This window comes from Monodelphis domestica, chromosome X (genome assembly GCF_027887165.1).
Source record: "Monodelphis domestica isolate mMonDom1 chromosome X, mMonDom1.pri, whole genome shotgun sequence".
NCBI lineage: Eukaryota > Metazoa > Chordata > Mammalia > Didelphimorphia > Didelphidae > Monodelphis > Monodelphis domestica.
Genome location: NC_077235.1, coordinates 55,748,869 through 55,775,666, shown reverse-complemented (window position 1 = coordinate 55,775,666; position 26,798 = coordinate 55,748,869). Strand labels below are relative to the sequence as shown.

Genomic DNA, 26,798 nt, shown 5'->3' with positions numbered 1-26,798 from the left:
AAAATCCTACTTCACGGTATTTTAACAAAGCAAAATTTTTAACCCCCTACCTTCCATCTTAGAATCAATAGTATATTGGTTCCAAGGCAGAAGAGCAGTAATGGCTGGGCAATAGGGGTTAAGAGACTGGCCCAGTGTCTAAGGATAGATTTTGTTTTGTAAATTTTAAAATCGGCTTTAGTGATGTAACAGTAACTCATGAACAAATCTGAATGCATATAAAGATTCACAAAATGCATCACCTACATTAACTCATTTGATGGTCAGAACAATTCTGGGAAGTAGACACTATTAACCTCTTTTACATATAAGGAAACTGAGGCCTAAAAGTTAAGTGACTGCATAGACAAAGTTGATTCTGTGAGACAAAATGTGAGCCATCTCTGGGTCCTAAGATAATTGACCAGTATTAAGGATCCTAGGAAGCTGAAACTTCAGTACAAATAATTACAGCTTTAACAGAAGTTAGGGAATAATTTCTGTATTTAAAGATTTTCGAACAACTGCATTGTCTTTTCTTTTGTGGTGTTGTCCTTGTGGTGGTTGCTTTTTAACTGACAGAATTCAATCCAACTGTAACCCTTGTTTCAAATGTGTTTGCTACAAGTGATGTTTATCCCTTCCTTTCCAATATGGCAAAGAAATACTTATTAAATGTCTGCAACAGGCCAAAATGTCCCTTTTTCTGAACATTCCCCTCCAAACAATCAATTGAAACTCATGCATCAAAAGGAAGTCTGGAGCTACATCAATTGAAATTACCAAATGGCTAGACAAGTTGTGGTATAATTGTACTATAAAAAAGGATAAAACAGATGGGGTTCAGGAAAAAATATGCAAAGACCTGCATGAACTGACAGGAAGTAAAAAGGGCAGAAACAGGAGATTATTTTATAGGGAAAGAGCACTATTGTAAGGATGATTAACAGTGTGACTTAGCTACCCTGAGTGTAATGATTCAATACAAAATGAATGATGGTCTCGAGGGCAGACTGAAGTATGATTTTCACATTTTCTTTACTTTTCTTTTTCTTGTGAAGGGAAATGTTTTCCATTATTTCATATGTATAACTGATGTACCCAGTTGTCTTTCTCAGTGAATAAAGAATTTGGCATTCAAAGAATGTTAAAAATAAATAATAAATATTTTAAAAGGGGGAGAAAGTCTTTGGCTATGAAGTAAGTCAGTTTGAGGAGTTTCTTTCTCATCTGGGAATCAACAAGGAAGAAACATCCAGGGATTCTCAGAGGACCAAGAACTTAAGAGATCATGTCTCTGATACTGTAACCTTATGTGATTACTTAAGTTCTGTTATATAACTTCAATATATTCTGCCTCCTTAGACAACCTGTAACTGTCATCCAAAAATTTCCTCGAAAGCTGTCTGAATAAAACCATATTTCTTAAGGGACTCCTTTATGCTATGAGAGATTAGATATGGTTATGTTCTTTGTAGAGTGAGTTTTCTTTCCTTGTGTTCCAGAAAATATTAAAAAGTATCTCTACCACCCTTTGCCTGTCAGATTCTGTCCAGCCCTCTCCCCTCACTGTATACCTTGAGATTATCACCTTGGAGACAGAACTGCCACATAGTTTGGCATTCTAAAAATCCATACTGATGGGTTACTGTGAAAACTCAAGTCAGAGGAGCTTGAAGCTAGAGGTTTTGCCACTTATAGGCAAAATTGTGCCTGCCCAGTTGGATTCCCCTACCACTCTTCACAACAAGGTTGACATTGTCCCCAAAATGCTTCCATACCCAACCAACATTTCTATGGACAAGATTGACTTAGGATAGCTCTATCCTAAGTATATTCTTACTTTCTCCATCTGTATGGCCTGAATTAGGGAGATAGGGGTAGAGCAAGAAATATCTACGTTTAAACAATTTTATTTGTCATAGTAGGGGATAAATTTAGGGAATTTGCTCTTCTGGAAGGTGATATGGGGTGAAAACAAAGAGTTTCAGGTTGGATCTATCTAATTTTGAGTTATTATGTATATCTAAAGAAACTAGGTATTAGAAGAAGGGAAAAAACAAAATCCTAACTTGTTAGGCAGAGACAATGCATAACTAGGAGCCAGCTCTCCCATCCAGTAAAGTCAGAACCCACCTAGAATTTATTATACTGCTTCCTCCACAGAACATAAGTTCATAGGAGCAGAGGCCTGAGGGCCAGAAGAGACCTTTGTATATAGAAGGGGAAATAGTAGCAGAAATGTGATGACTTGCCCAAGGCCACACAGACAGGTAGCCAATAGCAAAACTAAATTCAAACACAGGTCTTCTGACTTGAAAGACAGTATTATTTGTTATACCATCATTACAAAAGCAATGATTGCCTTCTTTGTGCCAGGCACCAGGGATACCATGCTGTATGGGAGCAATTTTCTGAATGATCCCTTTCTCCTGCCCCTTGCCAATGATATATCAGATTTAACACAATAGGTCACAAAGCCAAAAGAAAATCTCTTCAAACCAAGAACCCACTGAGTTTCTGGGCCACATGTTTCATGTCTGTTTGCCTGGGGAGTTCCTCAAGCAAGGAGAATGTCAGAATCCACCCAAGCTTCCTTTCTAATTATTCCTATCTAGTTGTTTTAAATTGGCTTGTTCCAGGCTCAGAGGTGGTAGTTCAGGGCTTTTGAGGAGCAGCTGGGTAGTGTTGGATGAATTTCCCCTCATATTGAGCATATCCCGAAACTGGCACCATTCCACCAATTCACTGTGGATTGGACAGAAGGATTCAGCAAATCATTCGACAGCTGCTCACTAGAAGATAGCTTTGTCCCAGTGTACCAAATACTTATTGCATTTTCAGCCTTAATGAATGAATGAGCTGGGCCTGCTTATGGGCATCACCAAGATCTCCCCAGCCAGATGTTAAAAGATATACTGAGAAAAAAACGCAGCCTGCATACCAATCATATTGCCATGTATCTGTAGAGTCCCCCAAACGGGTAGTGAACCAGGGCAGGATGCAATCCTCTTCTCTCTCAAGGAGGGCAAACAAATGCACACAGAGACTTTACTCCCAGTATCTCAGTCCATAACAAATTCATCTCCACAAGAAAACACCAACAATGCAATCTGTTAACAATCACTTTTAATGTAATTCTATTCAATAAACCTTTAGTGAGTACCTTCTGTGTGCAGAACACCCTGCTGAGTGCTAAGAGAGATGCCCAGATTCAATGAGACACAATCTCTGGGCCCATGCTGGGAAGAACGTGGTGGTAGGGAGAACACGAACACGAACACGAACACACACACACACACACACACACACACACACGTAATTATAACACGAAGCACAAAGGAAATGAACAGATGAGGTGCAAGTAAAGCCTTGTGGGAGATTCAAGGGCAAAATATTGGCTACCAAGGAAGATCGGTTAAGGCATCATGGATGAAGGACCATTAAAATGGGATCATTTTGTAAGCACTTATAAAGAGCACACTATGTGCTTGGCACTGTGCTCGATACTAACAGCATAAAGAAAAAGAACCAAAACAATTGCTGCTCTCAAAGTACTCAAGAGAACGAGTACATAAATGAAATTCAATTTTCAAGTCAACCAAGAGGTGCCACTTGAGCAAAGTCTGGAAGGAAGCTAGAGAATCTGTCCTCAAATGAGAATCATCCTCTCCAGCACCTAAGTGGAGGCTCACCAGGACTGGAACATGAGAGAGGTAGCATCTGGAACCCAGAGAGTAGTCTGAATAAGGGTGCAGTGGAAAGAAAAACAGGAAATACTTAGGCAGAAGTGGGCGTGGCTGACAAGGAGACAAGAGGTTAAAATGAGGCCAGAAATGGAAGTACAAGATTAGGCAGAGCTTCAATTCCAGACCAGGGAGTCTGGACCTAAATGTACAAGAAAGCAATAGAAAGACATCGAAGGATGCCATATAAAGGAAAGACATAATCAGATCACAAGACAAAGAAGAAGAGCTTGACAGCAGGGTGAATTGGAAGGAAGAGACAGGAAGATGTTTAAACAAGAGGATTTTAAACAATACTTGAGTGGAGTGGAGTGGAGTGGGAGTGGAGAGAATGGGAGATACTGTAGAACAGAGATGTCCATCTGCGGGTATATTGGCTCACAATACTCCTGCCTCAGAACCAGATTAAAATATGACTAGGATTAACTCAATAAAAATACAATAGGAACACAGATAATGGGAATGTGTGGTTTTCCAAAACAAAACGAAGGCAGCAAGGATCCCTCTGAAGGATCTAGTGGCTTTATTTTTTTCATTTCAAAACTACTATTTTGTATGTTCAAAATGGAGAGAACTTTGAAAGGTAACCCTAAGATTTTAGGAAGAGATGACTTGATGAATGGGAAAGCCACTGAGAAACTCAGTTAGGGCTATGTGGGATGAGATTCAGTTAGCATGCAATTAGTATTTGGCTCATAAACCCCATTTTCCAAGACCCCTTAACTTAGTATTAATATTCCTAGAATACCCCCCAAATTTTTAGTTTTCCTGATCTACTTTCAAAAACCTTGAGAAGTTATCTGTATCCTAGAAAAGATGCCAGCTTCAGGAAGAGGGGCAAAGATAAGCTCAAGGAGTCAAGAACAGTGTTTCTCAAATGTAGCTTTACTATCCCAGGCTGAAAATTGCATGGCATTCATGGTTTTTTTGATCATGAAGAGTCTTTAGGGGTACATAATAAAAAATCACCTGCTAAAGACTGTGAACATCCCCCCCCCATACAGGACTGGACAGAAGGAAAGAGAATCTTGCTACAATAGTATAATAAAAGACTGTTCTTACAAAGTAGAGAAAGGACATTTTAGCACTGAGCTTGTGTGGGCAGAATTCCTTTTCCTTCCCTTCCCTCCTCCAAGTAAAGCCACATTAGTATATAGGTCTCCTGTCTGCTCATTGGAGTGATTTCTCAGTGTGCAATGCAAGCACACCCATAATTCCACTGAACACAAGGGGAAAGGTAAGCTCTGCTCTGGACAGTGAGAGAGAGACAGAGATAGTCAGAGACAGAGAGAGCAGTGCCAATAATGATTTAACATGCTCAACACAGAATAGAATTTAAATTTTAAGAAATCAAGATGAAGTAATATTTTTATTGATATGAAAATCCTCTGTTCTCACCTAAAGAATTACTATTATTTTTATTGGAAGCAATGCTGAATTTATGTTTCCTTGTTTTGTTAAATCTTGATTTAACTTCATGATGCAGCAATTCATTAATCCAGCACCATCTATTTCTGAGCCCAGTTTCTGACCATACGTGGTTTTAATGCTTATGATGACCAGCTTGCCTCCCTTCAATCTCCACACTTGGAATCCTTGTTTTCCTTCAAGGCTCAAACTATATTCCACCTTTGGCAGGATATCTGTCTTCCTTTCTCCACCTGCCAATGCCTTCTGTCCCATTCCCCCACCACTCAAATTCTTTTCTATTTCTTTTGCATGTATTTGATAGGATATCAATGTACGTGCATGCTATCTTCTCTACTTGAAAGTAAACTTCGAGGGCAAGTTCTTACTATTTTACTTTGATCTTTGTATCCCCAGGACATGGAACATGGTAAATGCATACTAAGAATATGGCAAATGCCTGGTTTCACAGAAAACAAACACTAGTCATATCTAAAGATTCAACAGTAATTGCAAGTAGTAGAGGAGAGCAATTAGTCAACTGAAGAATCAGATCTGTCTGCCCTTCTATTACAAAGGCTATTCATTTAACTTGGGTTGGAATCAATACTTTGAGAAAAAAAATGAAAATACTTAGCAACGACCCTGGGACCCTGCTATGAAGTTCAAATAGATTTGTAGGGAGAATTATTTAACTGATTCATATAATGTTAGGGGTGAAGTAGGTAAGCCTGGGTTCGTGGACACCATATCTTCAGAGCATCCAAGCTCTACTAGGTACTCTGAAACTGAAAGGCCCAGTCCAAACCCAGAAATAGAATTGCCTGGGACCTGGTCTAGTTAAATTTAGAGAGGTTCACCTCTGGAAATTGGTTAACAGGTCACCAATGTTTCTGGCCAAAACAAATCAGAAAGGCCACTGGCTGCTAAGAGCTATAGTCAAACACCTGCTTTGACAAAGGAAGCCTTACAGTGCTGATACTGTGGATCTTTAAAGCATTAAAGAAAGGCAATCAGCCATTAAACATTGTCCCACTTATGGATGCTGATGGCTTCAAAGAGAGAAAAGCATATGACTTTTGCCAAAATATTGGCCTGGACAAAACAATGTTTAAAAAAAAGAGGAAGGTATAAATAGGGCCCTAATCCACAGACTTGTGATTCATTAGTTCAGGAACAATGATGACACTTGATGATGGCCTTAAGGGATAACATTCAATTCAATTCAGCAAATTTTAATCATAGGCCCACTATGTGTGTACTCTACTAGTCAAAAGTCTTTTCCTTTTATGAGTAAATGGGAAATTATCAGTCAATAGACTCTTTTTATGACAGCAATGGGAATGAGTTAAGTATTTCCTATACTAGTTATAATCATTGCCACAAGGAGATTCATGTTATACTGTTTATTATTTATAGTTCTCATTATATTCTTTGTCACAAGACTGTGGCATCAGAATTTTAATGTCCTATATATTCTCTAGAAGATAATAGTTAAACTGTACAACTTTGACCTTTTCAGCGTCCCAAAGTATGATTCATTAGCCATTCCTACACATCCCTGTTTATACAACTCCAGAGGCCTGATAGAAAGAGGTAGAATGAGTAACCAATCAAAATACAGGAAAATGAAGGTTAAAGTTCAAAGTTATGAATTTTTATTTATAGTCTTTTATAAACTAGACATGGCATTAAAATTATGTCTTGTTCTTTGGAAAATAATTTTAACAAAAACACTAAACAGCAGCAAATCACTTCTTTTCATTGGAGTCTTACGGCCTGACTTCATCCATCATGGAACACCAGCCGTCACTAAAAAACTAAGTAGCACATCTAACAAAATCACTTTACAACAAGTCCACTAGCCCTAAACAATGGCCTTGAATTAACAGACTAACTGAGGCGTCGATTTTTTTTAGGGCCCTTTTAAAGGTCTACATGAAATGACCCAATTTTAAGATCAATGGGCCAAATCTAGAAAGAAACAAACTTTTACTTATGGGAAGAAAGCACAGCCGCATCATGACACAGGTTAATTCTATAGCTATCAAAGAATCTCAAATGGCTTCCTTATAATGAGCTGTAATGAGTGATATTCCCACAGAGGAAACAGGTGATAGGCCTAAATTAAGTGAAATTACAGCTGTTTCTCTGTGGCTACAGCTCTTTCTTTTCCCAATAATGGACATGCATGGTAGTTCTGCTCAGGAATTGGTATGCTTTGAATATTCAGAAGTCAGAGAAACAGTGTCTCACCACATACCATTTTTTCCACTCTTTAAAAAAGGTGGACTGTTGCTGACAATTGATTAAATGCAAATTGAGCATCTCATGCTCACTTTAGGACCTTCTTTATTACCACTGAAAAGGGCTGAGTCTCAGATCCCAAATAAGAACAGGTTTGCCATTCCAAATCATTGAAGTAACTAGCACTTTTGTCAGTTTTTCTTCTATATTCGTCTTTCCTAGGCCACCCACTATACCCAGATAACTCCATCAATCCCAGCACAGATCATTTTCCCCAACCCATTCCCGCTAAGAACGCCTCCATCTAACTTCTTTTACTACATGTCTCACCAACATGGTCCCAAGAGGCAAAGGAAAGCTAGGACAAGTCATATAAAAGTATGTCAAAAAACTCAGAGAGCCTTCTGAGCCAAAAGAATGCTATGTATGCTGGGGGAATGACTGTTATGTGTGTAAAGTATACATGTATCTGTGTATGTGAAGTGATTAGGAAGAAGAGGGAATTTCAGAAAGAGGAAAAAGGCATAGATGGGCAGGGGAAGAGAAAGAATAGAACTAGTTCAAGAGGAGATATTCTAAATGAAGAGAAAATTATTGCAGATTTACTATGTGCCTGTTTCAAAACTGATGACATATCCTGCTGCCTTACCCAGATGAAAAGTCACTATCCATCATGAGATTTAATTTCCAAGAAAATCGGATCTTGACCCTTGTCATCTATAAACTGTTGAGCAAGCTGAGAAGAAGGGTCATTCTTTAGATGGAGCAATTGTAACATTCCAGGAAAACCTCTGAGGAGGTACTACCTGGGGAATAAGAAGGAACAGTGCTTAGCCTAGGTCTCCCTTAACCCTATACCCACCTTTATGGTCACAGAACTTTGAAGGTATTGAGGATTTGGTGGCCTAGTGTAATGACATGCTGAATGTCTTTTAATGGAACTCAAGGATAGACTAAAAATCAAGGAACTCAGCAAAGAAACTATACATTGGGAACCCCAAGAAAGGATCCATCAAGCAAAAGTTCAGTAACCTCTTTGCCACATTCCTTTCTAATCTTGAGCCAAGTTACCTCCAGTGTTTGTATATACTAGAAGTGTCACAGAATTTTGGGAAGTTTTGATACCACAACAGTTTTTACTATCTCACACCTTTCTAAAAGGTTAGGATGGTTTCCTAAATGATCTTGGAGGAAAGTGCATCAGTGAGAGCTTCAGCAAGCTGCATTAAAGAAAAACGCATTGTGTCAAGGCACAAGACTTGTTTAAGAGTCTGAGATCCTTAGCTTATGTGGACTAGAGGGAAGATGATTAATAAGAACAGGTGGGGTGGGGTGGTCCAAAGTAAGCTAGATGTAGTGGACTCTCACCAATCAGTAGAGTTCAGCCTTGGAGCAGAACTTTCAAAACTAAGTGGCCTGGCTCTTTCAGGGCCTGATCTCTGGTTATGATTGAGAGCAGCTGGACGTTAGAAAATGGACAAACTACAAAGCTATTTGTAAGGGGGAGGATTTTAAGTAGCAAGTGTTTCACTGAAAGTCACTGCCTCATTTCTTCCTAGAAATATCATCTACCACAGTCCCAGGCCGAAGATTTGGAGATTCTTCAGTCTATTTCTATTCTGAAGCTAGCCCAGTGCCTCCCATTCGATGTAAAATGTTCAGTGTAATGGAAAAAACCTCAACAACATGACAATGAACAGGTCACTGTTTTCAGTGATGAGGAGACTTGATTTCCATTAGGACTAAACCACTAAATATGTCTGATCTTAGACAAATCACTTCTCCACTGTCAGTGTCTTCAGCTGTAAAATCAATGGGCCCACATCCCTTGCCAACCTCCAGTGAAGCACCCCAAGGAAAAATCCAAAGTTAATTAGCTTTTTTTTCCATGTAGGCCAGGATTGCACAAAAAGGACACGGCCAAAAACCTTCAGATGCTCGGAGTTCAAAGCAAGCCAGGAGGCACAAAACAGGTGGAGCCAGAGCACAAGGCTCCAGAGAACAAGGACAGACAGGCAGAGCACAAGCTCGGGCTACACAAAGCATTCAGGCCATAAGCATGGATTAAGTAAGTTCCCATTAGGCACCACACTATATGCCAAGCACCTAAGATTCAAAGAAAGGCAGAAGACAGTTCATACTCTCAAGGAATTCCCCAGACAACAGGAGAGCGAACATGCAGTCAACTATATACACAGAGAGGACAGAGACCAGACTGACCAAGGGAAGGCACTATCATTAATTGGGAAAGGCTTTAAGGACAAGGTAGGGTTTAGCTGAGGCTTAAACTTGGGGAAACCAGGAGACTTTTCCAGACATAGAATATGCCAGGAAAAATGGTTGGAATGGGATAAGCAGTTCAAAGAAGAGCAGGTGGCGGGGCTTACTAGACTCCTTAGTACATGAGGAGGGCAGCAGGGTAGATTATAAGAAGAATAGAAGGAGGGGCCCTCCTAAGAGAGGTAAGAGAGGGTTTTACATCTCATCCTGGACTCAAGTACCAAGGGAGCAAATTATTCAGTATGTTCACCCAATACCTAACTCCCATACCATGCATAATAGGATCCCAAGGAGGGAAATGTCCAGTACGCACACCATACAACACCAAAAAAGGGTGAAAAGAAAATCTTTTAAATCATTTTATTTTCCCTTGTGTCCCAGCAACATCTGTTATTGAGAAGGCCCTCAATGAATGTTGAGTCTATTGACTGACTGAAGTGATCTCCCACACAGCTAAAATACCAAAGCATAGCAATTTTTCTCTTGCCCTAGATGGGGTGGGGTAATTTCATTGGTTTACTCCATCACCCTATCATTAAGTACATAATGCCTCTTAACACTACCCAAAGAGGGGGCCAACCATCGTTAGTCAGGTTATTTCCTTATGCTGCAGTAATCCTAGTAAGTTTCAAGCATACATCCAGCCTTCCTTTATGATAAGTTTCAGGAACAGATAGTGACATATCCTTTCAGTCACAATCCTAGTCGGTTTTGCTAAACTGTTTGAGGAGACTATACTTTGGAAAGGCCTTTATGTGGCTATTTATTGGGCAGTGTCTATTTCTATAATAATGAGTTTTTTCTCATTTTGTATTTTAAAAAAAATCCCAGAGAGGAATTAAGATCTCATTGCTTTCCATATCAGTCACTATCAGGGAAAAAGGAATTTCTCCCACAGACAAACATCTGGAGTTCAGCCATGTGGACTGATTTTTTTTTCTAAACTGGAAAGTGACTTTTCAACTCAGTCTTTAAGCATATCCGGCATGAGATCAAAAACCAAGAGCCTCTCAAATCCTCATATACCTGATGAAAAGCTGTTCTTTGATGCAGAAAATAGATTAATATAGACAAGCAAAAATTAGAAAGAACAGTGCTGCGAATTATTGTTTTAAAAGTATTCTCTTGATGGAAAAAATCCAATGAAGCAATGCTCTCCCCACCCAAGGCTTTGAATAGAATTGGATACAGAAATTCAACCAGCAGTCTATAACATGACACAAAGCCTACATTTCTAATACAATCCAGTAAGTTACTGCTGTGACTTTCACTATTATTAAAAGTAATAACACTGAAATTTATACCGGTCATATAATATAATCAGTCTCCAAATACAGACTAAATATAGTCAAGTATGAAATATACTTCTTTACTTCTTTCAAAGTCTATGGTGAATATGTGGTACAAATATGATAATGATATACTTTCCATGAGCCAAAAAGCCACTTTGCTCAGATCCATTTACCATACTACTTTCTGGTAGGGATGAGTGTGTAAGGTGGGGTGGGGGTAACTTTAAGGATGAGATTGGCACACCAAGATGCATAAGTGAAAATTCCTCATGCAAATCTGCTGTAGTCACATTTCAGATGAAGAAGCTTATTTAACAATTTCTTAGGAGATGTCTCTTGGGCTTTGCTGTAGGCAGGAAATGATGTATAATTAGCAGTTTTATGTGGCATTAACAAACAATCTTGTTAGTTCATTACTTTTTAATATTTTCATCAGTCTTCTGAAAGCAGATTATGAGCAACTATAATTTCCATATGAGATTTGGTGACTCTAAACCTCAGAAAATTTGCTTTAATCAAAACCACTCTGATGTTTCAGTGTTTTCAATTCTTGCTCACCACCCCCAACCCTTCACAAGTGCACAAGCCCACACACATACAAGCAGACACATATACTCCATTCCCTCTACAGGTTTCTTTTTAGGTGAAATCCAAATGCACTTCTTTATCTTCCAATATTTTCCTTTCGATGACCTCCCAGTGGCCTATATCAGAGGGTCAGAGGTTTGGGGGCTGAAAGGGACTTGAGGGAATCACATACTCCCGTCTTCTTATTGTACAAAGAAAGGAAAGCTCCAATCACGTCTGCATTATTATAAAGACCCCTTATGGAAACTTTTTGGCTCTAAAACCCCTGAGCATTTTATGAACCACAACTTAGCAATATCTGTTCTATGTTTTTCCCCAATTGGTACTTCTCACAAAGTTTAAAAAGTATTGGCCATTTTTTATGATGCAGCTGGAAGAACTACTTAGCCATAAAGATAACCTATACAGCACATCCCCCAAATCTTATGCACATTTAAGCTTTAAGAACTTAAAAATACACATTTATGATACCATATATATGAGTAAATCCATTAAGACTGCCAGATGTAAAATATAATATAAAAATTAGTGAAATAAAATGAAAGACAAAATAGATATTTTGATTACATAAAGTGAACATGTTTGGCACAAACAAAATGAATCCATCTAGGATAAGAAGAGAGTGGTCAATAAGATGAATCCTTCCATCAAATATCATGGAGAAAGGTTTGGCCCTGAAGACGAGACAGACCAGTACACATTCGCTAACAAATAAGCAGCCAGACAACCTGAACAACTAGTTCTCAATAGAATTGCAAACTATTCAAAAGCAATACTGCCCCACATCCTGTAAATACAAGATAGCCAGGAGATTTCACTGGACCCATAAGCAAAATTGGCAAAGACAATAAAATATGGCAATTGTCCATCTGGGAGAGGTTGTATGGGAAACAGGATCACTAGTGCATTGTTCGTGGAGTTGTGAATTAGGGCAAACCATTCTGGAAAGTAATTTAGAATTATGGGAATGACTTAAAAAGAGCACTTATGACCCAGAGTTTCACTTCTAGTTGTCTACCCCAAATTACGGATTGTTCAAAAGGAAAGTCTCCATATACACCAAAACAGTTACAGACTCATATTTTTATGCTAATTAGAACTATACTGCAAGAAACATTAAATGTAATGAATACAGAGAAGCAAAGAAAGCTCTTTACACCTTTTTAAGGAAAATACACACTAACCTACATCAGGCAGAGCCTTAGGATCCTGCTACTGCTATCACCATCAAAAGGAAAAATAATTTAAAATATTTCCTGATGTCAATATTGTTGAATAGTAAGTAGATGCAAAATTTTATTCATGCATTTATTTTCAATCGTTTATAAAATAATGAAAAACTAAAGATGGAAAAAACCATGCCTCTAGAGCTGGATAGTTTCACATCACCCTGACCACAGCATTTCTAAATTCCAGGATATAGAATTATGGTTCTCTAAGACTAAGGAAGAGCCCCAGTTTCTTCCATGTTTCCAGGTTTGGTAAAAGAGTTTTTACACAGGTATTATACAACATAATAACTTTGGACAAAATGTGACCATGACACAAGATACTATATAAGAGTTTTCTACCTTTCGCAGTATGGCTCATCACCTACCCACCCTTCCTTAGGTTAATATTTTAAGTGTTAAAATTATGCCCGAGACTGAATGTAATAATATTTTTTGGTCGCCAAGGATTTATAAAATCCCAATGAACCCCCAAGTCGGCTGGAAATTTTATGTTGATTTAACTGATAGTGGAGGTGATTAAGGAGAAGGAAAGGAGTAGGTTTTCTCTCCCCACCACCCACCACCACCACCACCCCCCAGGCTGGTGGGGAGATTAGGAGATATGGTTTTGGAGCATGAAAAATGAAGGAGTCAGGCTTGAACTCCAAAAGGGAAAAGGCTGAGCCAAGATGCCTGAACCTGAAATCAGCTCCAGGGCAAAACTCACCACCGAAACCAGACAATAGCTGCCACCATGCCAAGGTGTCAGAACTCTTAGCACGCTGCCAGCCAGAGTTGTCTCTCCAGGAAAAGGGGAGACAGGAAGTGATGTGCCTTATACAGACAGTTTTACATCACTTTCCTATTTCTCATCTATACCAATGATGGCTTAGCTTGACTTCTGCACATGTCTGTTGAAGGCCATTTCCTCAGATAATTAAATCTTGAGTTCCATGCAGACCTTCCAAATCTTGTTAAACTAAGAAGGGAGGAGAAATGTGGAGTTTCCAAGACCTAATTCTGTTATCCTAAGTTATCTCCATTGTCACTGATCAGGAAATAGCTAAATAAAATCTTCTAAAGAATGGTCTGATTAGGGTGGAATAGTTTTAAAAATCACAATATGAAACTTTCCTATTGGCTATTACTCCTAGAACTATTGTTTATAGCAGCAGATCTCAAACCTTTTAGTCTCAAGACCCTTTTAAACTCTGAAAAACTGAAAACTCTCTCAAAGAACTTTAGTTTATATCCAGCCATAGCACTGCTGGGTTTGTACCCCAAAGAGATAATAAGGAAAAAGACTTGTATAAGAATATTCATAGCTGCACTCTTTGTGGTGGCCAAAAATTGGAAAATGAGGGGATGCCCTTCAATTGGGGAATGGCTGAATGAATTGTGGTATCTGTTGGTGATGGAATACTATTGTGCTCAAAGGAATAATAAAGTGGAGGAATTCCATGGAGACTGGAACAACCTCCAGGAATTGATGCAGAGCAAGAGGAGCAGGACCAGGAAAACATTGTACACAGACTGATACACTGTGGTACAATCAGATGTAATGGACAACTCCATTGGTGTCAATGCAATGTCCCTGAACGATCTGCAGGGATCTAAAAAACACTATCCACAAGCAGAGGATAAACTTTGAGGGTAAAAACACTTAAGAAAAGCAACTGCTTGACTACAGGGGTTGAGGGGATATGACTGAGGAGAGACTCTAAATGAACACTCTAGAGCAAATACCAACAACACAGAAATGGGTTTGAATCAAGGACACATGTGATACCCAGTGGAATCGCACGTCGGCTGTGGGAGAAGTGGGGGGGGAGGAAAAGAAAATGATCTTTGTTTCCAATGAATAATGTTTGGAAATGACCAAATAAAATAATGTTTAAAAAAAAAGAACTTTAGTTTATGCTAGATATAGTCAATGTCTACTGTTAATATAAATGAAAACATCTATTTTAAAAATAGTTTATCCAAATGGATCCCCTGAAAGGTCCTCAGATATTTCTTGCTTAAAGAACTATTGGTGTATATGTACTGTCCTCTCCATTTCCTCTTCATTTCAACCTTTTTGTTTCATTATTTCAATTGATCTATATCTTTTATGCCTTCCAAGGAATTTTATTGTTTTGCCAAGTTCTATAAAATATTTCTTTAAAATTTTGATTGGTATAGCACCATAGAAGTAAAAAAGAAAAAAATTATTATTTGCATTATATTGGCACAGTCTAGCCATGAGTACTGAATATTCTTGCATAATTATAAACTGAAACCAAACAGTTTGATCACTTTAACGTGTCTTCCCATGGATTCCCTAGCAATAATTGCTATTATTGTCATTTTGCCAATTTGCATGAAAGACAAGCCTCAAAGTTAATTTACTTTGTACTCCTCTGATCAGTAGTGATTTTGAGCATAATTCCATAATATCATTTATAGTATGCTATTGTGCATTGAAAATTTTCACAAATTTCCTGTATGATTCTTAATGTAATTTTATTTTAAACTATTTTTGAACACCCATTATTATTTTTGCACTCTTGCAGTTGAAATTACGATATATTTTTAAAGTATTTCATTCTTTTTCCTTCTGTATCTATATTCTTGTTATCCAATTTTGTCGTTTTCTTTTCCAGAACACATATAGACATGAGGTACATCTTTTGTTTCAAATTTCCTAGTCTCCAAGAACTTTTTCCCTTCGTTTTTTTGTTACATTTTGAGTTGACTCCCTCTTTTTCTCCCTCCCTCTCAACCTCACAGATATGTATGTAAAACTAGAGAAGACATACTTCCATATAATGGTTGTTTCTCTGGAGGCGGATAGCATCTGCATTCATAGTCCTTTGTAGTTTGATTTGAGTTACTAGAAAAAGCTTAGTAACTCAGTTACCAATCAAACCCTATTACTCATTCTTCATTATTTTATCCAAGTCTCCATGTTACTTATATATCACACTAGTATTCTCTCACAATTATATATCACAACTTATTCACCTATTCCTCAATTCCCAGTTCTTTACCACTACAGAGAAAGACACTACAAATATTTTAGAACATACAAGTGCTTTTCTGTTTTCTCAAATTCCCTTGGGAAACATGCCTAATAGTGGCATTTCTCCATCAAAGAGTGCACAGTTTTATAACTCTTTGGGCATAATTCCAAATTGCTCTCCAAAATGGTTAGATCAGTTCACAATTCCAAACAGTTCCCATTTTTCCAATTCCCCTCCAGGACTTTTCATTTTTCCTTATCATTTTAGCTAATCTGAAAGGAGACAGTATTCTCAAAGTTGAATTTCTCTAATAATCATTTAGAGCTAAATCCTGACTGTAGCTGTATATTATTGAAATTGTTTCTCTATCTACTTGTATTTTCTACTTAATCTGGGAGCTTTGACACTTAGCTATAATATGTCCGAGTTTTCATTTTGGGATCTTTCAGACAGTGATTGGTGGGTTTTATTCTTTTCTATTTTACTCTCTAGTTCTAAAACTTCAGGGAAATTTTCCTAAATAATTTCTTGAAGTATAATGTCTATACACCATTTCTTTCCTATGTTATCATTATGTCAGACTCCTGCTGTTTTCTGAACTCAATTTGGGGTCTTTCTTCACCTTTTAGTTTTTCCAATATTCTCTGACCCAAGGGCAGGTGTTCCTCTGGCTCACATCCATATGCAACCTCAGGTACCACCCCTGAACCATAATCAGGATCCCTAGCACCACTGCCATTGCAAATGCTCTTACTCCTAAGTAGTCCCCTCAGGCATCACAAGCATCAAGCTCATATCTCTAGCCTGTAATGTAAACCAGGGATTCTACTCTCTGGGAGAGGCCACAAACAGTATGACACCCCACCCCATTACGGCAGCAAATTTTGCTCGTTCCTCCTCACCAACAGCCACAGCCTGGGACCACATCTGGTCAACATGCTGTGTCTCATGACCAGTTCCAAAAAACCTCTCTCTTCCCCTCAACATGCTTCAGTCTTTAGATCAGTCACTGACCTCCATTCCATCTAGGGGTGAAAGCTCCCAAAGCTGAGGCTGCTGGTCACCAGGGTTTATTGTTTTTTGACTTGGCAGAATCTGCCTATGTTATCTGTAATGTGGTTGTGCCAGTGGCTCAACATCTCAAAAGTCAGGCCTTTCCTGATCTCCTCCCAAGTTGTCTTAGAAGGGATGACTGCTTTAATCCAACTTTTAATTAATTGGAAATATTGCGACTGGACATAGGATTTCCTGGCATCTTCTAACAATTTCCTCTGAGTTATTTCCTGTCTGCATATCCTCCCTTATTTCTTTGATTATTCTTCTAAAACATTCTAGAAGTTTTTGGAATTACTCCTTTTGCCTTTCTAGGTACCCTGAAGAATTTATGTTATTTTTACTTTACTTCCCCCAAAAGGTTTTGATTATCACCTTTATTGGGAATTGCATGTCTAGTGAAATGGAATTTTTCTTTTGTTTGTGCATTTCTCCCCTTCAATCAGCTTTTTACATCTCTTTCAACTGATTTTTCTAAATCGTCCTCATTAAAAATGAGCTTACCAACTTAGTTTAGACCTTTTGAAAGTCTAGCAATATAGTGTCTCTCCCCAAGCCGGTTCACTATGGCTAGTTATAAGCCACAGGGTTAGATAGGTCAGTTTCTATCCTTCATACAATTGGCTTTTTACAGTTCTTAAACTGGCCCCTGAGTCTGAGTGTTGAAGGATGTGGGAAAGTTAATCCACCTTCCCACGAGATTCTTCTTGATTCTGTCCCCTTTCCTTCCACTGCCCACTTGTTTTCTCCTGAATTGCATCGATACCTAGTCATCCATTATTATCAACTGTCTATCCCAAGCCACAGTTCTAACACTTAATTTGCTTCTTTTCCCTTACATTGTTTTCATTGTTGTTACTCTTAGCATTTCCTAATAACATGATACTTTCATTATAGGACTGCCATACTTTTATCTATCATCTATTATCACTGACTTATCCTTCTATCCCTTTTAGAAAGCCCTTAGTGAACAAGTCATAAGTATCAATTTCTCCTTTTGACTTTTCATTGGAAATATTTCTCAGCACAACTTCAGTCTCAAAATCTTCCCATCCCTCCAAGGCTGATTTCCCCTTAGTATATATATTAGGCCAGGTTTGCAGAGTGGATAGAAAGCTGACCCCAAAATACAGAAGACTTAAGTTCGACTTCTCTGCTGTGTGATCCTGGATAACTTATTTAGCTTCTTGGGACTCAAAAATTATAACTTCCGAAGAAATTGCCAACCTGTACTAGTAAAGCAAGTTTCTAACTTGGAACTTTGTAAACCAACAAAAATATAAGTCCAATTAAATTGACTAAGGATATTAAATCTTACACATTCTCCTCTGGAATCTTTGAAAGTCTTGACTCCCCAAACAATCCAGCCACTGAAAAAAAAGACCCCCTCCAACAGGGCTTCCATTATTTTTCCTTCAGCAGCTACTAGTCTCTTTTGGTGATAATCGGTCCAAGATGATCATCTTCCCCCAATGGTTCCATCATGAGCTCTCTTGGTTCAGAGGATCAGCCAAGAGATGGCTGCATAATGCAAATCTACCTTCATTACTAAAATTTGCCTCAGTGAAAAACTGAATCAAGAGCAATTTTGGAACAGAACATGGTCAAACACTCCTTTATCTCTCACATGAATGGAGTTCTCCTAAAGGGCATGATGAGATCTCTATCTCCCACAACTTAGGCCCTGAACAAGAAGGGTTTTTAAGAGAATCCTCACATGTGATCCCAAGAAATATGACCGAGGTCTGGCATTATGATCTAGTGCTGTTTTCCAATGCAACTCCTTTCTAATATGTAGACTAACATAATTAAAGTGCTAACCACTTTGGAACAAGACTTTTAAATGTACATATTAGTTATATTTACAGGATATCATCTCACCAAGAAGTCCACTCAAGTAAAAAAAAAAAGGCCCAATGCAATGTCGGTGGTTTAAACCATAGCTTAACTATCAGATAAGGTGACAATCTAAAAATGGGAGTCAAATGGCTGTTTCCTCCAAGATCTAGAATAAGTCATACTAAGGAGACCATTAATCAGTTTTATCCTTCCCACCCAACTCAGTAATGAAGAACATGCCACCTGACCTTGGAATCAACTACCACGCTTTATTTCCCAATGCTATCAACCAAGCACTTACTTAAAAAAGCATCACCAACAAAATGTGCCTTCCTCTTGCTTCCTTAATCATCCTATTTATACTCTGTCCATGCCTGGAGGTGACATTCACTGGGGTAGCCCAGCTCCAGACATGGGAAAGAGGTCAAACCACATGCATTTCCCATGCATTTTACTACTGCAGTGGTAACTCCAATAGAGCCTTTACCCCATCATAAGTAAAGCTGTCCCAAATAGAATGTTTTTAGGAAAAAGAAGGCACTGTCAAATATTGTTTACATAAAAGAACTCAAAAGAAGGGATATCTTCATTGATGGCACCCAGCCAGCCTTTAACCTCCCCCCTTCACCCATACCTGTCTCTCACAGCCACTTTTAGTAGCCAAAATTCATCTGAGAGTAATCTATCCTAGATGCATTGTTCAACCCAATTCAATTCAATCAGCATATATTAAGGCTCTCTTTTTTGCAAATACTATGCTAGATTTGAAGAAATGAAAATTTTCTATGATACTTTGTGGATACCAAAAAGGTTAATACAAGGAAATATAGTGATAAAGAAAAGAGAAATGTGCCGAGAAATCTGAAAATGGAGAGATCACTTCTGCCTGAATCATTATGAAGAACGTGCTTCATAAATTATGATCTAATTCAATGTTGGTGAACCTTTTTAGCATGCCCAAACTCATGCCACATGTGAGTCACTCTCACCTTACCCCAGACAGGGAAAAAAGGAAGTACTTCCATTGGGCAGCTGGGCAGAGGGGTGGGAAATGAGAGAAATGTCTTCAGGTACTCAAGTGGAGAAGGGGATAGAAGTAGCCCCCATGGGCACAGCATGTGTCCACCAACATGGATCTACTTTGACATCTTCTTTTAAGTGAAGATCAAGGAAGCACAGAACTTTGACCAACATCCCATTGTAGTCAGTCAGATTCCAAAGCTAGTCTTGATCCTAGGCCTATGTTCTTTCTCCTATATTTCATTGTCTTTAGAGCCTTAGTCAAGAATTCAATTATCAATGTGCAAGCATTTAGGAAAGCTGAGCATTTATTTGGGCAGAGATAAAAAAGGCACTGGCAGTCAAGCAGATGAAAAAACACTTCAGGTGGAAGGTGGTGCTCAAACTGAATCCTACAGAAAATGAAGGATTTGGAGAGATGGAGGCAAGGAGTTAAGTTAGTGCAATCTAAACATGGCTTTGCAAGGCAAAGGCATAGACATTTGGGAACTAGTGGTGGGAATGAGCATTAGAGGAAGGCTGTTGATAGAAGCTGAGAACAAAAATACATAAAAGCGGTAGGATGACATTCTTGTTAATAGGCTTTCCTACCCGGTTTTTTAATGAGGAATTCAGGAAAACTCATCAAGAATCTGGTCAGTCTGATAATTGTCAGCTCAGGTTGACAAGATTTTGTCACAATCCCTGAATGATGAACAGGAAAAAGAATAAGGTAAAGAGAAAAATACCTCCTCCAACACAGCCTGAGAACTCCATGTGGGCCAGCAAGCACCTGTGGTTGGAAAAAAAGCTCATCATCTTAACTTCAGATTTTCTGGCAGCAAAAGGGGTTCCAAAGAGACCTTTTCGGGAACTCTTAAAATGATATATAGCAGTCACTTTGTCAAGCCACTGACGTGCATTAACACTTGGACTTAAGAGCCTCAGTATTCCTGAAACCAAACTGGTAAAATTATGTAGTCCTCCTGACTCAAGGTTCCCAAAGCTAGAGATATTTCGACTGAACTGAAATTCAACTTGTCTTCCTACAAGTCATCGATTTTTCAGAATTGGAACAGAAGCATCACGTGATGAGAGCAGAGCACAGGCTAAGCTTAACTGCAGCGCACCAGAACTATTCTGTGCATTCAATAGTCATAAGTTAAAACCCATTTGGAGACTCTCAGGCCCAAATGTCATGTTAACCTCATGGCGCCAAACCATCTCCATGCTGTGTTAGCCAAATGAGTATATAATGAAGCAAGTCTTCAACATGTTATTATAAAGGGACAGATTATATTTTTCCCCATCACATCTAATTACATTGGTGGTTGTTTAGAGTCAACTTAATCTCTTTGATCCTCCTTCTGTAACAGGTAAACATAGAATGATTTCCAAGTGGATTAGAAACAGAAGCCTTTTCTCTTTTGACTTGCGTGCGTCTCATCTCACAATCCCCTGACTTGGAATTCACTCCAAAGACAAATATTTTCAAATAAGCTATAACATATTGCAAAAAAAATCCACAAAACACAGAGGCTTATAGTAAATATGTGAAAGTGGCATCAACCAGATTGGACAACTGATCCAGCAGTCAAGGAGGGGAAGGAAGGAAAAGCTGAGGCAGATAAAGAATCAGAGTGACAGATGACTGAGCTTATGAACCTGAGTGGATGGAAGAAGTAGGCAGTCTGGCTTCTAGTACCGCACCTATCGAGTCAGAAGCAATTCGTGGTGTAGATGTCAAGACAATGATGCCAACATGTCACCAGTATTCTAGTGAAATATTACAGAGATGCGTCATCAATTGCATGAAAACTACTCCAGGAAATAAAGATAAAGGTAAGGCCTTATGTGAATGTTGCTTTCCCTTAAGAATAAAAGCCACTAACAATAAAAATCTTGACCTCAGAAGAATTGTATCAGGTTACAATAGTTAAAACAGAAAATGGAGGAGATACAATACAGATCTTAGCGTAAACCTTCTCAAAAGGAATATTCTTAATTGAAGCTGGATATACAGATGCTAAATTTACTATCACATTACCAATGAAATACAATCTAGGCACAGATTGGAATTCTTAATTCTTTTGCCTTTCAAAGTCAAAACTATAGTCCAAAAGAAAATCCGTGGCCCTGAAATGGAGGAGACGCAATCAGGTTATAGAACAGATTTTTTTCAAACATACTCACTGCTTATAGTAGGAAAAATTCTTCTCAATAGTAAGGCTTTATTGGTAGAACGTGAGGGATAGGAACGGAGAAATGAATATGCCCTCCATTTCCTACATGTTATTTAGTCTCAAATTGTTTTAAAATCCCAAACGTTCTTTTCCACATACTACAAAGTATTCTCTCAAATTAGTTGGTTTAAAATTTAAAGATTTTGAAGATGCTTGTATCACTCTCGCTTGCTGTTATGCAGCTGTTCTTTAATGTCCCAGCCAAATGTCACTTCAACTGGAGAGCCTCCTCAGAAGCATCCCCTCATACAGTCCACCTTTCAGTAAGTTTTCAGCCATTACCCTCTCCTCCCTTCCCAACATGGACCCCATAGTCAAATAGTTCAATTCTACATTACCTTCTGCTTTCAAATAATTTGATCTCTCCTCCTGTTGCTGCTCAATCCAGGATTAGTAGCATGATTTCCTCCTCTTCATATGCTATGAAACGGTCCTGGAGAAAGACACACAACTAAGCTGACGGGATTCACACCACATTTATGTAATTCAACCTCAACTTGATTCCATTCCTTCTAGTTCTCTCCAGATTACCCACTCAGTCAGTTCATTTCTCCCTTTAATCTTCAGCCTCTCTCCATGTACTAGTTCCTTCCTTGCCACCTTCAACAAATGCATCCAAGTTTCTCTCCATCCTTAATTTTCACTAGACCCTACATACAATTCTCACAAATCCCATTTCTTTCCTACCCTCTTAGCCATGAAAAACCTCTCTACAGTTATTGTCTCCATGTCTTCTCTCACTTATTTTCTACTTTTTGCAGTTTGGTTTTCTTGAATCAGCAATCAATGCAAACTCCTCTCTCCCAAGTTACCAAAACTCTGATATTTGCCAAATCTCATGATCTGCATCTTGCTCAAATTATCTGTTGCATTTAGCGTTGACTACTTCCTCCCAGAAGGTCAGTCTCTTTCTCTGGGTTTTAATGACAGTGCTCTCTATTTGTTCTTTTACCTACTCTATCACCTTTACCAGCTAATTATCACTATTATGCCCCCCTCAACTTTGAGAACACTACTAGATATGCTTGATCATTTTCAATTCTTTCTCTGTATTCTCACTTGATCTCATCAACATTTATGGATTTTGTAATCCTCTCTGAAATGAATTCCTTAGTCTCACATGCTCAACACTATATCTCACATACTTTCTGGATATTTCAAAAGTGCCTAAAAGACATCTCAAACTCAGTATGTCCAAGCCAGAAGCCATCATTGTTTCTCTTCTGAACTTTGCCACTTCTGTCTGGGATAACACTTTCTCGCATTCCCATTTCATGATTTCAGCACTCTCTCAGACTCATTCTTTCACTTCTCCTAGCTAATAACCAGCCAAATCCAGTAGTTGTTACTGTCTCCACATGTTTCACATCTGTCCCCTTATCACTCTTCCTCTAAAGCCATTACCTTCATTATCTCTTCCTTGGACTATTATAATGGCCTCCTAATTGGCCATCTTGCCTCAAGTCTCTTTTACAGTTCCTCTGTACTGCTGCCAAAGAGATACTCCTTAACTGTGGGTCCCCTTTCCTGCTAAAACCCATTTGGCTTTTAAATTCCTTCATAACCTGGCCCCAATCTATCTTTCTAAACCCATCAAATATAGTTAATATTTAATAATACTAATAATTATTCCCCTTCCCAGATGTTATACCTCTAAGCTTCTCACGTACTTCTCTCCATCCTCAGACCCAAACTATCCTCCATTCACTCATCAAAGCCTCTTAGAATCCCTCATTTCCTTCATGATTCAACTCAAACACTAGGTCCTAGATTAAACTTTTCCTGATCCCTAAAAAGCTGCTGGGAGCCTCATAACCTTGTACTGATTTTGTATATACTTAAAAATGTGTATAAATTATCCCCAGCAGAGAACACAAACCCTTTGAAGGCAGGGCTGGGGTTATTCATATCCTCACTGCACACAGTAAATAACTATAGTGCACAATGAATAACAAATATTTGCCAGTTGATTAAGTCTTAGCATCTTAAGAGATGAGGTGGAAAGGATATCATCAGTTTGATCCTTTTATTCTATAGATGAGGAAAGAGGTCCAAGGAAGTTAAGTGACTTGCCCAAGATCACACAGGTAGGAAAAAGAGAAAGGATCTGAACCTTTATAACTGAAAGGAAAGCTGCAAGATTTGTAGTTCTTAAACAGTATACCAATAGGTTGTGGCATGAGGTGGGGGGAGACGATCAGTCCCATATTTTCAGTATAATTCAAGTCCACACTGAAACAAGTGTGCTTAAAAAGCACCCTGCCAGACTTTAGCTGTGAAATGGCCTAATGAAAGCCTCAGAAAAGGAGGCCCTTTAGAATCTTGCCTCCTCTCTATAGGACCACTTAAAGTAAAAAGATTAACAAGGTCACCTCATAACAAAAGGAATGCTAATCACAAGTAGTTTTTGTGGTAAAGACTGGAATCCTGGGGGCAGCTGAGTGGCTCAGTGGATTGAGAGTCAGGCCTAAAGACAGGAGGTCCTGGGTTCCAATTTGACCTCAGACACTTCCCAGCTGTGTGACCCTGGGCAAGTCCCTTAACCCCCATTGCCTAGCCCTTACCACTTTTCTGCCTTGTAACCAATATACAATATTGATTTCAAGATGGAAGGTAAGGGTTTAAAAAAATAATAAAATTACATTTAAAAAAGACTAGAATCCTGAAGACTCAGGAACAGCTAATTCGAACAGCTGATTTTTCCATTGAAAAGCACTTTTTATAATAAGACTTGTCAGAAGAAGTCCAAGGCTGTCTCATAGACATGGTTATCTTCATCAAGATGTAAAACATTCACACCCAAAAATAGGTGTGGAAAAGAGATTTTTTTACTTTCTATATGTCTAGAAGTCTTATCCACATTAAGGGAATAACAAACTATGAAAATATATTAATATACCAAGATGCAGAATTGTTCTAAAAACAATAAAAATCCTCAAATGAGATCAAATACTACAATAGGGCATACCATGCCTTTTGTCACAGGTTTTCAAGAGATGGGAGGAGAATGCTGTCTCACCCCTAGCATTGAATGTTTTTCCAAATATTTAGTATTACCACCAAAACTGTTTCACATATTCCCAGGAGGAATGATATATACACTCCCAATTTTTTATAGCCTCTATACTTATTTTCAAAGGAATTACTTTCAAATTCTTTCCATTGAATTTCGTTTGAAATACACAAGAATGTTGGTGTTTTCTGTGGATTTTATATGCAACTTTGTTGAAATTTATTTCGCTTTAATTTTTGGTTGACTTTAGAGTTTTCCAAGTATTTTTTATCATCTTCAAAAAAGCAGTAATATTCCTTCCTCTTTGCATATGCTCATCCCCTCATTTTCTCTTCCCTCAATTATTACTCTATCTAGGATCTATCTGTAACACAATATTAAATAGGGCTTCCTCACTAGAAAGGCCTCTAACCTTAGGTAGAGCCAATATAGTAAAAATGAGAGTACCTCAATAACTTTACTTATTCAGTATCAACCTATCAAAAGAATCTTTGAAATGCAAAAAATAATAATGAAATTCAAAGTAAAATAGTGAAATTTTTCAATCAATTGGAGCATCTAGTCCTTCTAGTGTTTAAAAAAAAACCTTCCTATCTACAAGGCACTAAACTAAGTGCTATGAATAGAAGGAAAGAAAAAATATTTCTTGCCCTCGAGGTGCTCCAAGTCTAGGGGGAGTGATAACATGCAACCATGGGATAAAAACTGGAGATAATTTGAGGAAAATCACTGGGATTAAAGGAGATCAAGTAAGGCTTCTCACGGAAGGTAGATTAACTGTGATTTAAAAGAAGCCAAGAGGTAGAGATTACAAAGGTGGAAAATGGCCAATGGAAACATTTAGAAAACGGAACGTAAGCCAGTGTAAGCCAGGGTTTACAAGGAAAAGAGAAGATTTCATATGAGAATCACGGGAGTTTTTGAACAGGGAGGTGACAGGGTCATATTTGTACTGTGAAATAGATCATGTGCTAAGGAGTCATATATAGGAGCATAACTTTCAGCAAGCCCCTAAACCTCAGTCCCTGTAGGGAAAGATTTACTTAACAATAACTGCTGATCTGGCAAAAATTAGGTTTCAATCAATACTTCCCACAATGCATAAAGTAGGGAAGAAGAAATTATCTTGGGATCTATGAATAGGGAATGCTAAATAAGTGATGGAGGAAGTTTGATAAAAAATTTTTAAATGATTTGTATAGAAAATCTATGAAGTTTCTCTAATAAATATCCCATATCATATTATTCACACATACATGTAAAACATATTTAAGTGATTCAAGTTTATGAAGAGTCTTTTCCCAATAGAATGTTCAAAGGACACAATTTTTAAATGAATAAAGTCAAGACAGATCTAACTGGAAAATGCTCTAAATGAAAAATGAAAACGAATGCAACTTTGGGATTCTGCATCACACCCTTCAGAAAGGTATATATGACAAAAGAAGAAAATGATCTATTGGAATACACAGTGGTTTGCCTCTGAAAATGGGAATTGGTCCACCCAGTCTACAAAGCAACTTGGAACTACCACTGCGCCTCAAGTTACTAAACTGTAAATTCATTTCACCCAGAGAAATCTCTACTAGGCCTATAAAGCTTCAAAGCAGTTAAATAAGAAAAAGGGTATACAAAAAGTATTTATCACAGCTTAAGTAGTGGCCCCAAACTAGAAACTGAAGGGGTATCATCTGCTAGAGAAGGAAATTTTTAACTGTATAGATATGTACATGGTTACAGACAATGTAGGAATTTGTTTTACTGGATTACATATCTTTAATGAGTTTGGGGCCTTGTTTCTGAGGAGCCCAGTGAGGGGGCAGATGCCAAAATATATTAAAATAAGTAAATCAATTAATTTTAAAGTCTTACTATAGGACAATCTATATGCTATTA

General features: G+C 38.2%; 1 long non-coding RNA gene across 1 annotated transcript in view; it reads right to left on the bottom strand.

Annotated features, from left to right (window-relative positions):
* Positions 1 to 22,221: 22,221 nt before the first annotated feature.
* LOC130456123 (uncharacterized) overlaps positions 22,222 to 26,798 on the bottom strand; it is a 31,442-nt gene continuing 26,865 nt past the window's right edge. The window contains exon 4 of the long non-coding RNA XR_008914617.1: positions 22,222 to 22,322. This is a non-coding gene — a long non-coding RNA (uncharacterized LOC130456123). The remainder of the gene's footprint in view (positions 22,323 to 26,798) is intronic.